Source organism: Budorcas taxicolor, chromosome 2, assembly GCF_023091745.1.
Source record: "Budorcas taxicolor isolate Tak-1 chromosome 2, Takin1.1, whole genome shotgun sequence".
Taxonomy (NCBI): Eukaryota; Metazoa; Chordata; class Mammalia; order Artiodactyla; family Bovidae; genus Budorcas; species Budorcas taxicolor.
In genome coordinates this window covers 94,187,051-94,200,018 of record NC_068911.1, presented here as the reverse complement: position 1 = coordinate 94,200,018, position 12,968 = coordinate 94,187,051, and the positions used below count along the sequence as shown (strand labels likewise).

At 40.4% G+C, this 12,968-nt stretch overlaps 1 pseudogene; it reads left to right on the top strand.

The window, feature by feature from the left end:
* LOC128060708 (calcium-binding mitochondrial carrier protein SCaMC-3-like) overlaps positions 1-9,219 on the top strand; it is a 154,792-nt pseudogene extending 145,573 nt beyond the window's left edge.
* The last annotated feature ends 3,749 nt before the right edge of the window (positions 9,220-12,968 follow it).

Here is a 12,968-nt window from a genome sequence, read left to right as displayed (position 1 = left end):
TTGCAATACCCTTTTTATGAAAAACATATTATCACAGCCATATATTGCTTAATACTTGGAAAAAGCAAAGGTGTAACCTAGAAGGACCTTAAGGGGGTCTTCCCAGGACAGGCCTTCTACATTCTCTGCTTTAGCTCCTCTCTGAAGTACCCAGATTATAGTATGTGATGCAAATTTCTTGAGTTGTTTTGCAGCCTTGAACTCCTGTCCCCACTGGAAGGTGTTAATGACTTGAAGACCCTGAACACATAGCCCCAGGCTTCCTGGAGCCTAAGGACTGACAATGCTAACCCCTGTGACATCTCACTGCAACCTCACCACCAGCCAATCAGAGAATTGTGCACAAGCTGATCACAGACCCTGTGACCCACCTCCCCTCACCTGGCTTTTAAAAGTGCCAGGCAGGGGAAATCTGTTCAGTCTCTGGTTCAGGAAGATTCTACATGCTGCGGAACAACAAAGCCTGTCAACCACAACTACTCCTTCTGTGCTCCAGAGTTCAGGAGCTGTAACTGCTGAAGCCCACATGCCGTAGAGCCCTTGCTGGGCAACATGAGAAGCTACCACAATGGGAAGCCTGCACACCGCACCTAGAGAAAGCTCCTGCATAGCAACAAAGACCTAGTGCAGCCAAAAAAAAAAAAAAAAGTACTTTGCTGAAACCCTTTGGGGAGTTCATGACTTTTTAGGGCAAGAGTCACCTATCTCTTTTCATGGCCTGCAATTACCTTTCTCTACTCAAAACTTCAGCATTTCAGTTTGTTTAGTCTCTCTGTGCATCTGGCACATGAACTTGCCTTAACAAAAATAACTTTATAATTGAGAAATCTAGCATCACCTGAAATCATTCAGTCTCCCTGATAATGGGACAAACATATTTTTCTCCATAGTTGAAGGACTGAGAAGTACACAATACTAAGAAAGCATTATCCAACCAAAATCCAAAATTCCTATTTGTAACAAGAATCTAATCATGAAGCAACGATCAGATAATCCAAATTGAAAGAAAGTGGGCTTAGAGACTTAAAAAACCAGTGTTATAAATTTGGAAATGAAATTATTATTTATGCACTCTGTGCTCAGTCGTGTCTCTTTGTGACCCTAGGGACTGTAGCCTGCCAAGGTCCTCTGTCTGTGGAATTTTCTAGGCAAGCTTCCTGGAGTGGGCTGCCATTTCCTCCTCCAGGGGATCTTCCCAAACTAGGGATCGAACCCATGTCTATTGCATTGGCAGGTGGATTCTTTACCACTAGTGCCATATAGCAATACCATTGGAAAATGCTGGGAACCAATAAATGCTGTGTATGATCCTTGATTGCTTTTTGGAATAAAAACAAAGTAAAAAACAGAAGATACAAAGAAACGATTCAAAAAAGTTACAAAGGATATTATTATTGTGATGGGGGAAAATTAAATATGGGATCCGTTTTAGATAATAAGATCAGTGTTAAATTTCTAGAGTATTTTAACGTGGTTATGTAGAAGAATATTCTTATTCTAGGAGATGGATGCATCCTAAGGTATTTTAGTTATAACACAATAAAGGAATATGAATATGAGTAAATGTTAAGAATTGAAGAATTTTGGTGAAGAGTTTGCACAGTTTACTGTACCATTCTTTCAACTTTCCTGTAGGTCTGAAACTTCTCAAATACTAACTTGGGAAAATAATTAAAAAATAAAAGCCCATTGTATTTTTAGTGCACGGTGGTAGTGGTTTAGTCACTAAGTTGCGTCATGTCCAACTCTTATGATCCCATGGACTGTAGCCTGCCAGGCTCCTCTGTCCATGGGATATTCCAGGCAAGAATACTGGAGTGGGTAGCCATTTCCTTCTCCAAGGGATCTTCACAACCCAGGGATTGAACCCAGGTCTCCTGCATTGCAAGTGATTTTTTTTTTTTAAGCACCTGAGCTAGCAGGGAAGTCATTTTAGTGCATAGATGTTCTCAAATAGAAATCAGTGTTAGGTGATTTTATTTGGTTTTGCGTGCTAAGTTGCTTCAGTCAACCTCTTTGTGACCCAATGGGCTGTAGCAACACCAGGCTCCTCTGTCCATGGGATTATTTAGGCAAGAATACTGGAGTGGGTTGCCATGCTCTCTGTCAGGGAATCTTCCCAACCCAGGAGCTGAACCCGTACCTTTTAAGTCTCCGGCATTGTCAGGTGGGTTCTTTACCACTAGGACCACCTGGGAAGCTCTACGTGGTTTTAGGTACATTGTTTAATCTAAAAGCATATTCGAAAGTTAGATGTTCTTTTCTTTACAGATGAAGAAAAAAAAAAACTCAAAGGAAGCAAGGGTTTTTCAGTAAAAAGGCTGCTCTTTGACAATTATTCTTACAACCACTTCTTCAACCTCTCCCAAGATCCAACTTAGAGAAACTTTTATTCAAGAATTGCAGTTCTGAAAACTGATACTCTCAGAGAAAAACAATCTGATTTCAGTTCTAAATCTTATAATTCCTGATCCATCATTTTTATTATTTTAAAAAAGTATTCCTGAAGCCATTTTTACATAAGCAATAAATATCTTTCTCTTAGCATCTGCCTCAGTTCCTCCTAAAATTTCTAACAATCTGTTTCCTAGTATATGAGTATATGCATATGCTCACTCATATGAGTATGCTGCTGCTAAGTCACTTCAGTTTGTCTGACTCTGTGCAACCCCATAGACGGCAGCCCACCAGGCTCCCCGATCCCTGGGATTCTCCAGGCAAGAACACTGGAGTGGGTTGCCATTTCCTTCTCCAACACGTGAAAAGTGAAAGGGAAGTCGCTCAGTCGTGTCCGACTCTTAGCGACCCAATGGACTGCAGCCTACCAGGCTCCTCCGTCCATGGGATTTTCTAGGCAAGAGTACTGGAGTGGGGTGCTATTGCCTTCTCCTCATATGAATATACTCATACTAAAATAATATTTTTCCTCAATATCATTTTTCTTAAACTCTACTTCATATATCCTAGTGAGTTTCTCTACTAAAATATCAAATAACTCTCTTTTCAGTTTAAACTTCTCAGTGGCCTACCTAATTGATTTCTCAAATGCAGCTAACAGCCATGTAACCTCTGGTGTCCACCCTGCAGTTATTATTGTGTTATCTATATAGGCCTTCCCTAGGGGGCTGCTCTACCGCTGCTAACATTAGACCCCACCGTTCTCTTTCCCAAAGATTTGCTGCACAGACTCACTGGTACTGCAGAAATCAGCGCTGTGCAGCCCGCTGGCAGCATGCCTTCTAGCTGCTTTATCTTACCATTTTGTAAATACTATTATAAAGTTAATGTATGTATGATCATCAGGTTTTTTTATTGGTTTGTTTTTTTACTATTTTCAGCATATCACTAGCATTTCCGTCTGTTTCTTCCTTTTTTTATTCTTTTTGAACTTAATTTTGAGAGTAGTTTCTGAAATACAAAGCAGATAGAACAGAAATAATTTTCTAAATGTCCTTTTCCCCTCTTTTTCTTTTTTTGGTAGAGATTCAGTTTGAACATAATTTTAGATTTCAAGGAGATCTGCACTCATCTGAGGGCTGGGTCAAATGGGCTCTTTATAAGTCAGTTTGGACGGACTGTTTGAATCCTGGGTATAGGGACATGGAGGGAAAGAGAGTGGAACCGGTGCAAAAAAAGATGACTGTGTTCACCAAGAGTGCTTCATAGAGAAATAATATGGCTTCACCCCTGTCTCCACTGGCCTATCTCCTGTGTACTCAGGCCTGACTCTTCAGGAAAGAGTAGAATAAATGAATAAATCTCATTACTCTATCACTCCCATGGACTCTGAGAGCACTGTTTCACCATTGTGGAAGTCTTACAGCTAAAGCAAGCATGGCAATTGCAGATGGCTGAGGTACAGATGCCTGCAGTAGCTAGGCTGGTGATGGCAGTGATCTCTTTAGGACCAACACTAGAGAAAATCTGAGTTATTGGCAAAGGTATCCAAGATTCTGGCTTTAGGCAACAGTAGCCTTCACTTGGCTTCTGTGAGTTTAAGCAATACACTGGAAACCTATGCGGGCACTGGTGTGATCCCTTTAGTTAACAGGAAGCATCATCATAATGAGCCACCGGAGAAAAACAGGAGAAGATTTATATTCCACAGTTAGGAGCTAGTTCCTAATATGATGTCCCTGTGGAAATCCCAATAATCAATTTAGAGACAGTTAGAACTTCTAGGGTTCCTAGATATGAGTGGAACTTGGGGAAGGTCAGACAGAGAAATACAATGGTTGGCTCTCTCATTCTACAGTTACCTCAAGTTAGGGTACTGGTAGGTACAAATGTTAAGGTTTCCTTTACCAGAAAAGAAAAATATATGTATTCTCATGGGTGCCTGACACCACACTGCCTTAGGCTGTAGTGTCTTTTGACCAGTAATTGGAATCACATCTTTCCTGTGGAGAAATTCTTAGAAATACTACAAAATAAAAAGCAATCAGCAGTCATCTGCTATCTTAAAGATCTGAGAATAAGTCAGAAGAAAATATTGAACTCAGTAGGAGTGATGAAATTTATGAAATGATGAATTTAGTTTTAGATACATCAATTGTAGTATTACCATGGTATTTATTAACATAGCACAGTGATTAGGCAATTGAGGTAGAGGCCAAGGAAGCGCTACTGCAAAGGAAGGAAAGAGCCCTTCCCAGTATCTACAGCTGGGAGAAGAGAGATTGCTACTGAAATAACAATTGTATAATTCTGTATGCTTCCCTGGTGGCTCAGATGGTAAAGAATCTGTCTGCAATTAAGGAGAACTAGTTCAGTCCCTGGGTCAGGAAGATCCCCTGGAGAAGGGAATGGCACCCCCCTCAAGTATTTTTGCCTGGAGAATTCCATGGACAGAGGAGCCTGGCAGGCTACAGTCCACGGAGTAGCAGAGAGTTGGATACGACTGAATGACTAACACTTTCACTTTCATGACAAAAGTTATTCTTAGCTATGTATTTACTCTTTGCTAGTTTTCTCTCAACGTTCTTTCTTAAGTTCCATATCTTCCTTTTAATTTTTTTTTTTAATTTGCTGGAATACCAGTTTTAGAATTTCTTTCAGGCACAGCTTTAGGCAGGGAAATTTTCTGAATCTTCACTTTTATGAAAAAGGCTTTGCTTTGCCATGTCATTTTAATGCCAATTTGACTATATATAAGATCCTAAGTTTGAGAGTAAATAATTTTCTGTCAAGACTTTGAAGATATTGACATTGAGAATGATTTTCTGACTCTCCTTTATTTATTCAGATTTAATCTCACTTATGCATATTTTCCCACATAAGAAAATAGTTGCCTCTTTCTTGGATATATATATATATATATATATATATATATATATATATATATATATAAAACTTTCTGTAACTTCCTTGGCCCTCCTCCACCATCCCTTTACTTTGAATGGTAGATATTAACAGAAGAACCATATCAAAATTCTCAGAAATGTTAAAGAAACTTGGAAGCTATGTCAAAACAGTAGTTAAGAGTTCTGGAAATGAAAGTGAAAATCACTCAGTCATGTCCAACTCTTTGTGACACCAGTCTATACAATCCATGGAATTCTCCAGGCCAGGATACTGGAGTGGGTAGCCTTTCCCTTCTCCAGGGGACCCTTCAAACCCAGGGATCAAACCAAGTCTCCCCCATTGCAGGCAGATTCTTTACCAGCTGAGCCACAAGGGAAGCCCAAGAATACTGGAGTGGGTAGCCTTAAAAAAAAAAAAAAAAATGACTGTATAGCTATAAAAAGTACTGTCTTATTGGGATGAGGGATTGGGAAGAACAGAGCCAAATGTTAAATCATAGGATAATCCCACAGGTGGAAATAAAAGAGTTTTTCGTTTGTACATGTAATAGCTCATGGTCTTTTTCTCCTCTATTCTTTGGACAGAGTGACACTCATGTTTGCCTGATCAGGTAAAGAATCATCTGTAATAAGTGATGCATTGTGTTTGTTTCTCCAGCAACCCATTTTCTCTATAGAAGCTTTCAATCTCAACTTTGATGATTTATTTATGGTACAAAAGTTTATTTTACTATGATACTCTAGAAGCTTGACACATGTGAGTAATATAATGATTCATGTTTTAAATATTTTTCTCAAAATATTAGAGGTATCTGTCACTTAGAACTATATGCAGAAAGCAACTTTTGAATTTAAATATTATCAAATATCTATATTTGTCCATTTTTAAATTTAAATTGTTTTTGCTATAATACATGTTGAGTATAGAAACAGTGGTGGGGGCGGGGGGAAGCTCTAAACAAGAGGAAAATAAAAATCTCTGGTATTCTATTATCCACAAATAGGTGTTACAGTATTTTGGTTTGTATATTTTCCATTATTTCTCTAAGCCTAATGTAGTAAGTTTTGAAGATAGGATGCTTATTTCATGGCAATGTGTTTTAAAACTGTGTTTGAAATCATGTTTTCCTTTATGTTCTGTTCACTTCCATAAATCTAATTTTAGTTTTGGGTAAATGAGTTTTATAGTATTCAGTTCAGTTCACTTCAGTCGCTCAGTCGTGTCCGACTCTTTGCGACCCCATGAATCGCAGCACGCCAGGCCTCCCTGTCCATCACCAACTCCTGGAGTTCACTCAGACTCACGTGCATCAAGTCAGTGATGCCATCCAGCCATCTCATCCTCTGTCGTCCCCTTCTTCTCCTACCCTCAATGCCTCCTAGCATCAGAGTCTTCTCCAATGAGTCAACTCTTCGCATGAGGTGGCCAAAGTACTGGAGTTTCAGCTTCAGCATCATTCCCTCCAAAGAAATCCCAGGGTTGACCTCCTTCAGAATGGACTGGTTGGATCTCCTTGCAGTCCAAGGGACTCTCAAGAGTCTTCTCCAACACCACAGTTCAAACGCATCAATTCTTCGGCACTCAGCCTTCTTCACAGTCCAACTCTCACATCCATACATTTTATAGTATAGTATAATGTAAAGAAAAAGGGATTTTTGATCTCATCTACTCTGAATCCAGTTTACATCAGGAAACTCTACCCTATATACAGTTTCCATAGGGTAGAGGAGGGAATGGTTCATCAGCTATTAACACATGAACAAGGAACACTTTTTTTTCAGATGCTTCTCTGCTCATATGCCCTGGATGTGGCAGTACTAAGTTTCTCTGTGTCCTTGCTTCTTATAGCATGGCCCAAGACTGGAACCCCAATAGCATGGAAATCACTTGAGGACTTGTTAAAACTGCAGAAGGGAAGTGACAACAGTGAAGTGAAGTCTCTCAGTCAGGTCTGACTCTTTGTGACCCCATGGACTGTAGTTTGCCAGGCTCCTCCATACATAGGATTTCCCAGGCAAGAGTACTGGAGTGGATTGCTGTTTCCTTCTCCAGGGTATCTCCTGGATCAGCTGGATCTCCCACATTGCAGGCAGACTCTTTTAACATCTGGGCTGCCAGGGAGCTAGACACTTCTCTGCTTATATGTCTTGGATGTGACAGTGATTAAGTTTCTCTCTGTCCTTGCTTCTTATAGCATGGCCCAAGGATGGAACCCCAATAGCACAGCAATCACTTGAGGTCTTGTTAAAACTGCAAAATCTAGGCTTATATATTATAGAGAGACATAATCAGAACTTTCTATTTAATAGTAACTCAAGGTGATTTTTAAATTCGAATTCTGGGGAGCTGTTTTTCAGCCACAGCTTCCAGCAGGCCTTTCTTTCTGGAGGCTCTAGCTCTCCCTAAGCTCTGAAAACACCAGTCCCTCCCTTGCCTCTTCACCCCCTGGATAGCAATGCTTTCTCATTCTCATTACTCCCTTCCTGTTCCCATTCTTTGTGAATTTCTTTAACTTTACTTATACCACTGTAAATATCTCCTTCAATAAAGTCTCCTTTTAAATTTTGTTTTTTTCTGGGTATATGTCCAGAAGTGGGATTGATGGGTCATATGATAATTCAATTTTCACTTTTTAAGGAACCTCCATAGTTCATTGCAGCACTATTTACAGTGGAAGCAACATAAATGTCCATCAAATGAATGGACAAAGGAGATGTGTGTGTGTGTATATATATATATATATATATATATATATATATATATATATACAGTCCCTGCCTTCTACAAGTGCCAGGGCCCGGCAGGCAGTGCTGAGGCTGGCAGGGCCCCAGGAAAGAGAAGGGAGGGGAAGCTGTCAAGCAGCAGCTGAGGCCACCGCTGGGCCTCCATTCCCCTCCGTGGCCAGGTGCCGTGTAGGGAGGGGTGGGGGTGGGGGTGGGGCAATGCCAAGCGGCGTCAGGGCTGGGGTCTTCTCTTCAAGGAGCTGGACAGTAATAAGCATGATTACGTGGACATCTGCAAGTTGCTCCAGGGACTGGCCTGGTTGGGTGGGGGCCACCCAGACCACGGCGCCCAACAGGGCATCTCCCCTGAGGGTGACGCTGACCCAGACAATGGGCTTGACCTGGAGGAGTTTATCCTCGACCTGCAGGAGCAGGGACAACGCCCTCTACTTCTGTTCCAGTCTGGACCGCAATCGGGATGGTCATTTCAACGTCTCTGAGATCAAGCAGAGTTTCCGAGCCCTAGGCATTTCCATCTAGCTGGAGCAGGCAGAGAAAATCCTGCACAGCATAGACACGTGATAGATAGCACCATGACCATTAACTGGCAGGAGTGGCGTGACCAGTTCCTGTTGCATTCACTGGAGAACATGTAAGACATGCTGTATTTCTGGAAGCATTCCATGGTCCTGGAAATTGGCAAGTGCCTGACAATCCCGGATGAGTTCTTGGAGCAGAAGAAGCTGACTGGGGTGTGGTGGAAGCAGCTGGTGGTGGACGCAGTGGCAGGTGCCATGTCCTATAGAGGCACAGCCCCTCTGGACCATCTCAAGGTCTTCATGCAGATCCATGCCTCCAAGACTAACTGGGTGAACATCCTAGGGGGGGCCTCCAGAAGGAGCATGATCCAAGAGAGGGGCGTGCACCCCCTGTGGCGTGGCAACAGGATTAACGTGCTCAAGATTGCACCTGAGTCGGCCATCAAGTTCATGGCCTATGAGCAGATCAAGCGGGCCATCCAGGGGTAACAGCAGACACAGCACATGCAAGAGCGCTTTGTGGCTGGCTCCCTGGCTGGCACCACATCCCAATCCATCATCTACCCCATGGAGGTCCTGAAGACGTGGCTGACCCTTTGCCTGACAGGCAGTAAAAGAGGCTGCTGGACTGTGAGTGGCGGTTCTGGAGTTAGAAGGGCCCCACGCGGGTTCTGGGCATCATCCCCTACACGGGCATCGACCTGGCCATCTAAGAGGAGACCTGCATTCGATCCTTGGATCAGGAAGATCCATTGGAGAAGGAAATGGCAACCCACTCCAGTATTCTTTTCTGGAGAATTCCATGGACAGAGGAGCCTGTCAGGCTACAGTTCATGGGGTCGCAAAAGGTAGTGACACAACCGAACGACTCACACACACACACACACACACACACACACACACACACACCAGAGTATCACTCAACCATTAAAGAATGAAATTGGGTCATTTGTAGAGATGTGGATAGACCTAGAGATTGTCATATAAAGTAAAATATGTTAGAAAGAGAAAAACAAATATTGTATATTAATGTGCAGATTCTAGAAAAAATTGTACCAATGAGCCTGTTTGTGAGGTAGAAATAGAGACATGGATGTAGAGAACAACATGGACACTAAGTGGGGCAAGGATGTTTGGGATGATTTGGGAAACTGGGATTGACATATATACATCAATACGAATAAAAAATATAACCAATGAGAACCTGTTCTATAGCACAAGGAACTCTCCTTAATACCCTGTAGTGACCTAAATGGAATGAAATCCAAAAAAGTGGGGATATATGTACACATATAACTGATTAACTTCGTTGTACAGCAGAAACTAACACAGCATTATAAAGCAATGATACCCTAATAGAAAAGTGTCTTTAAAACCCCAGAAGTGGGTGCTTTTTGTTTCCTTCCAGGAACCTGTCTGATCACCTCCAAATAACTGGCCTTGGCAGTTGGGAGTTTCTCTTGTTCTTTCTGAGGTTTTGAAATTCTGAATGCATAAAACTTCACTTTGTCTATTCTGTCACACTTAGTCTCACACACTTGATTGAGCTTTTTTGAAGTCTAATGTGGCTTGGTGGGTTTCTCTCTAGCTTTTGTTACTTCCAAGTCAGCATGGAATTACTCCTTGTGACTGAAATTCTATATAGTTTAGACATTCCCCTTCAGGAGACCTTTCTGGTGGATAAGTTAAAATTTACCATGCATACTTTTTTGTTTTGATAAAATACCCTACTTGATCCTCGTAATAAACTCACATTGTAAATACTGTTAAAGATGAGAAAACTGACAAAGGGATTACATAACTTCTCCAAGATCACACAACTGGTATCTGGCACAGCTTTCTGATTTCAGAGGCCATTCTCTCAGCAACATTATTGTCTGCTTATTTCTGCTGACTACTTCTAGAAAAATTTTCTCTGATGAAGTCTGATAATATTTGAGCAAAGATACTATTGTTCATCTTTGAAAATATACTAGATTCCTAATCATTCTAATAGTTTGAGCTATTAAACCCTATTCACGAACCTCATATTCACAGCGAGGCTTCATTCTGCTAGAGATCTATTTCTCTCTTCAATGGATGTACATTCTGCTCAGGACAACAAAAGCAATCCTAGATAGCCAAAAGTGTGACTATAGATCAAACCAAATTTGTCCCCAGAAACTATGTCCTTGGCATGTCCTCAGGATATGAGAGGATTCTGGAATCTCAAGGTAACCTCATAACTCATTCAATTATCCTTGCCTTTCCATCTATTTGCCTGAAGTCTTCTGTTAGAGGACCACCTCTTCTGAATGCTCACAAGGTCGTTGCATTTTTATAATTCTGACAGTCTGACAATCTCATGTTTACTAAGGTAGGACTAGGTTAAAGACTTTTAGGTAGTTGGAAGAGTATTATTTATTCCTCTGTCTGTGGAATATTCCAGGCAAGAATATTGAAGCCAACAGCCATTTCCTTTTCCAGGGGATCTTCTTGACCCAGGGATTGAATCAAAGTCTCCTGTGCCTCCTGCACTATTTACAATAGTCTTAGGGTGTGAGAACAGCCAGAAGCAGTACTAGATTGCATGAGCCTGTTGTTATTAAATATCATGTTTAACCATCAACAGCAATAAAAGGGGTTTTAATTAATTAACACCAAAGATATCACCCTTTCATACTGTTCATGGGATTCATTACTCATTGAAAGGACTGATGCTAAAGTTGAAGCTCCAATACTTTGGCCACCCGATGAGAAGAGCCAACTCATTGAAATAGACTCTGAAGCTGGGAAAGATTGAGGGTAGGAGGAGAAGGGAGTGACAGAGAATGAGATGGTTGGAAGGCATCACCAACTCAACGGATATGAGTTTGAACAAGCTCCGGGAGATAGTGAAGGACAGGGAAGCCTGGAATGCTGCAATTCATGAGGTCACAAAGAGTTGGGCATGACTGAGAGATTTAATAACAACAACAACAAATATCACCTAAGAAGACATCTTGATTGATCCAGTTTAAAGCAGAACAATTTGTACTTTTTCACATTTTGATATAAAATGTTTGAATTTCTTTCGGGTGCCAGAAACTATGCCAAGTGCTTTCATGTGGATTTTCATATTTAGAACTAATCACAACTTGTGAAGTAGATAGTATTATTTTACAAATGTGAGAATTGAGGTTTTCTATTTTTATAGGTCCAGTATATAATTATTATTAAGTAGATAAGTAAAGATTTTTAGTTGGAGTTTCAATATCAAATTCTCAAAATGCCCAGGTATTGCTTTCTTCTCCAAGCTCTAGATATGTTTCCAATGAGCAGCCATGTTTCAAAACAACTGGATTATGTGATGGACTTTTACTTGTATCTAGTTTGTTTCACTTTTTCTATTTCATATTCATTTCATTTAGTTTATGTTTTCCAATTTCTCCATCTGTTTTTTTTTTTTGTTGTTCTTTCTCAAGCCTTTATGAAGCATAGCAAAAAAGCTTATTTGTGTGTGTGTGTGTGTGTGTGTGTGTGTGTGTGTATATATAGCATGTATATGTTAGAAAACATATAATTTTTTCCTAGCTAAAATATTTATGACATTTTGATGCCATTTGTTTGACTTAGTGTGAATAGACAGCTAGATTTCTAATTTATGTTTACTGAAAACTTTGATATACTTCCATGTATTTTGGCATCTAGTATTACTGCTAAAAGTCTAGAAAATTTATTATCTTAGTGATCTAAAAAAAATTGAATGAAGCTTTAAACTTCTAATACAATTCTGAGAATATAAGGAAATACTATGTTGTAAAAAAAACTGGAAATTTATAAGTGATACAGTATTATTAACCAAAGAACAGATTTTACACAAATTTCACAAAATTTTATGTGAGGAAATTGAGGTTTTCTAATGCAAAACTGGTATTGTGGTGTAAGAGAAGACTCTTCAGAGTCCCTTGGACTGCAAGGAGATCAAACCAGTCAATCAATCAATCCTAAAGGAAATCAATCCTGAATATTCATTGGAAGGACTGATGTTGAAGTTAAAGATCCAATACTTTGGCCATCTGATGTGAAAAACTGACTGGGAAAGAACCTGATGCTGGGAACATTGAAGGCAGGAGGAGAAGGGGACGACAAAGGATGAGATGGTTGGATGGCATCACTGACTCAACGGACATGAGTTCAAGCAAGTTCCAGGACTTGGTGATTGACAAGGAAGCCTGGTGTGCTGCAGTCCACAAGTCACAAGGAGTCAGACACAACTGAGGAACTAAACTGACTGAATGCAAAAGTATAGGGTCTATCTTACAGAAAAGGAATTTAAAAGTTAGTGCAATGATATAGACAAACAGCAACTCCAATATACTTCTACTAACTGTAAATGTACAGCCAATAGAAATAACTGTTTACTAATATTCAGGAAAGTTGA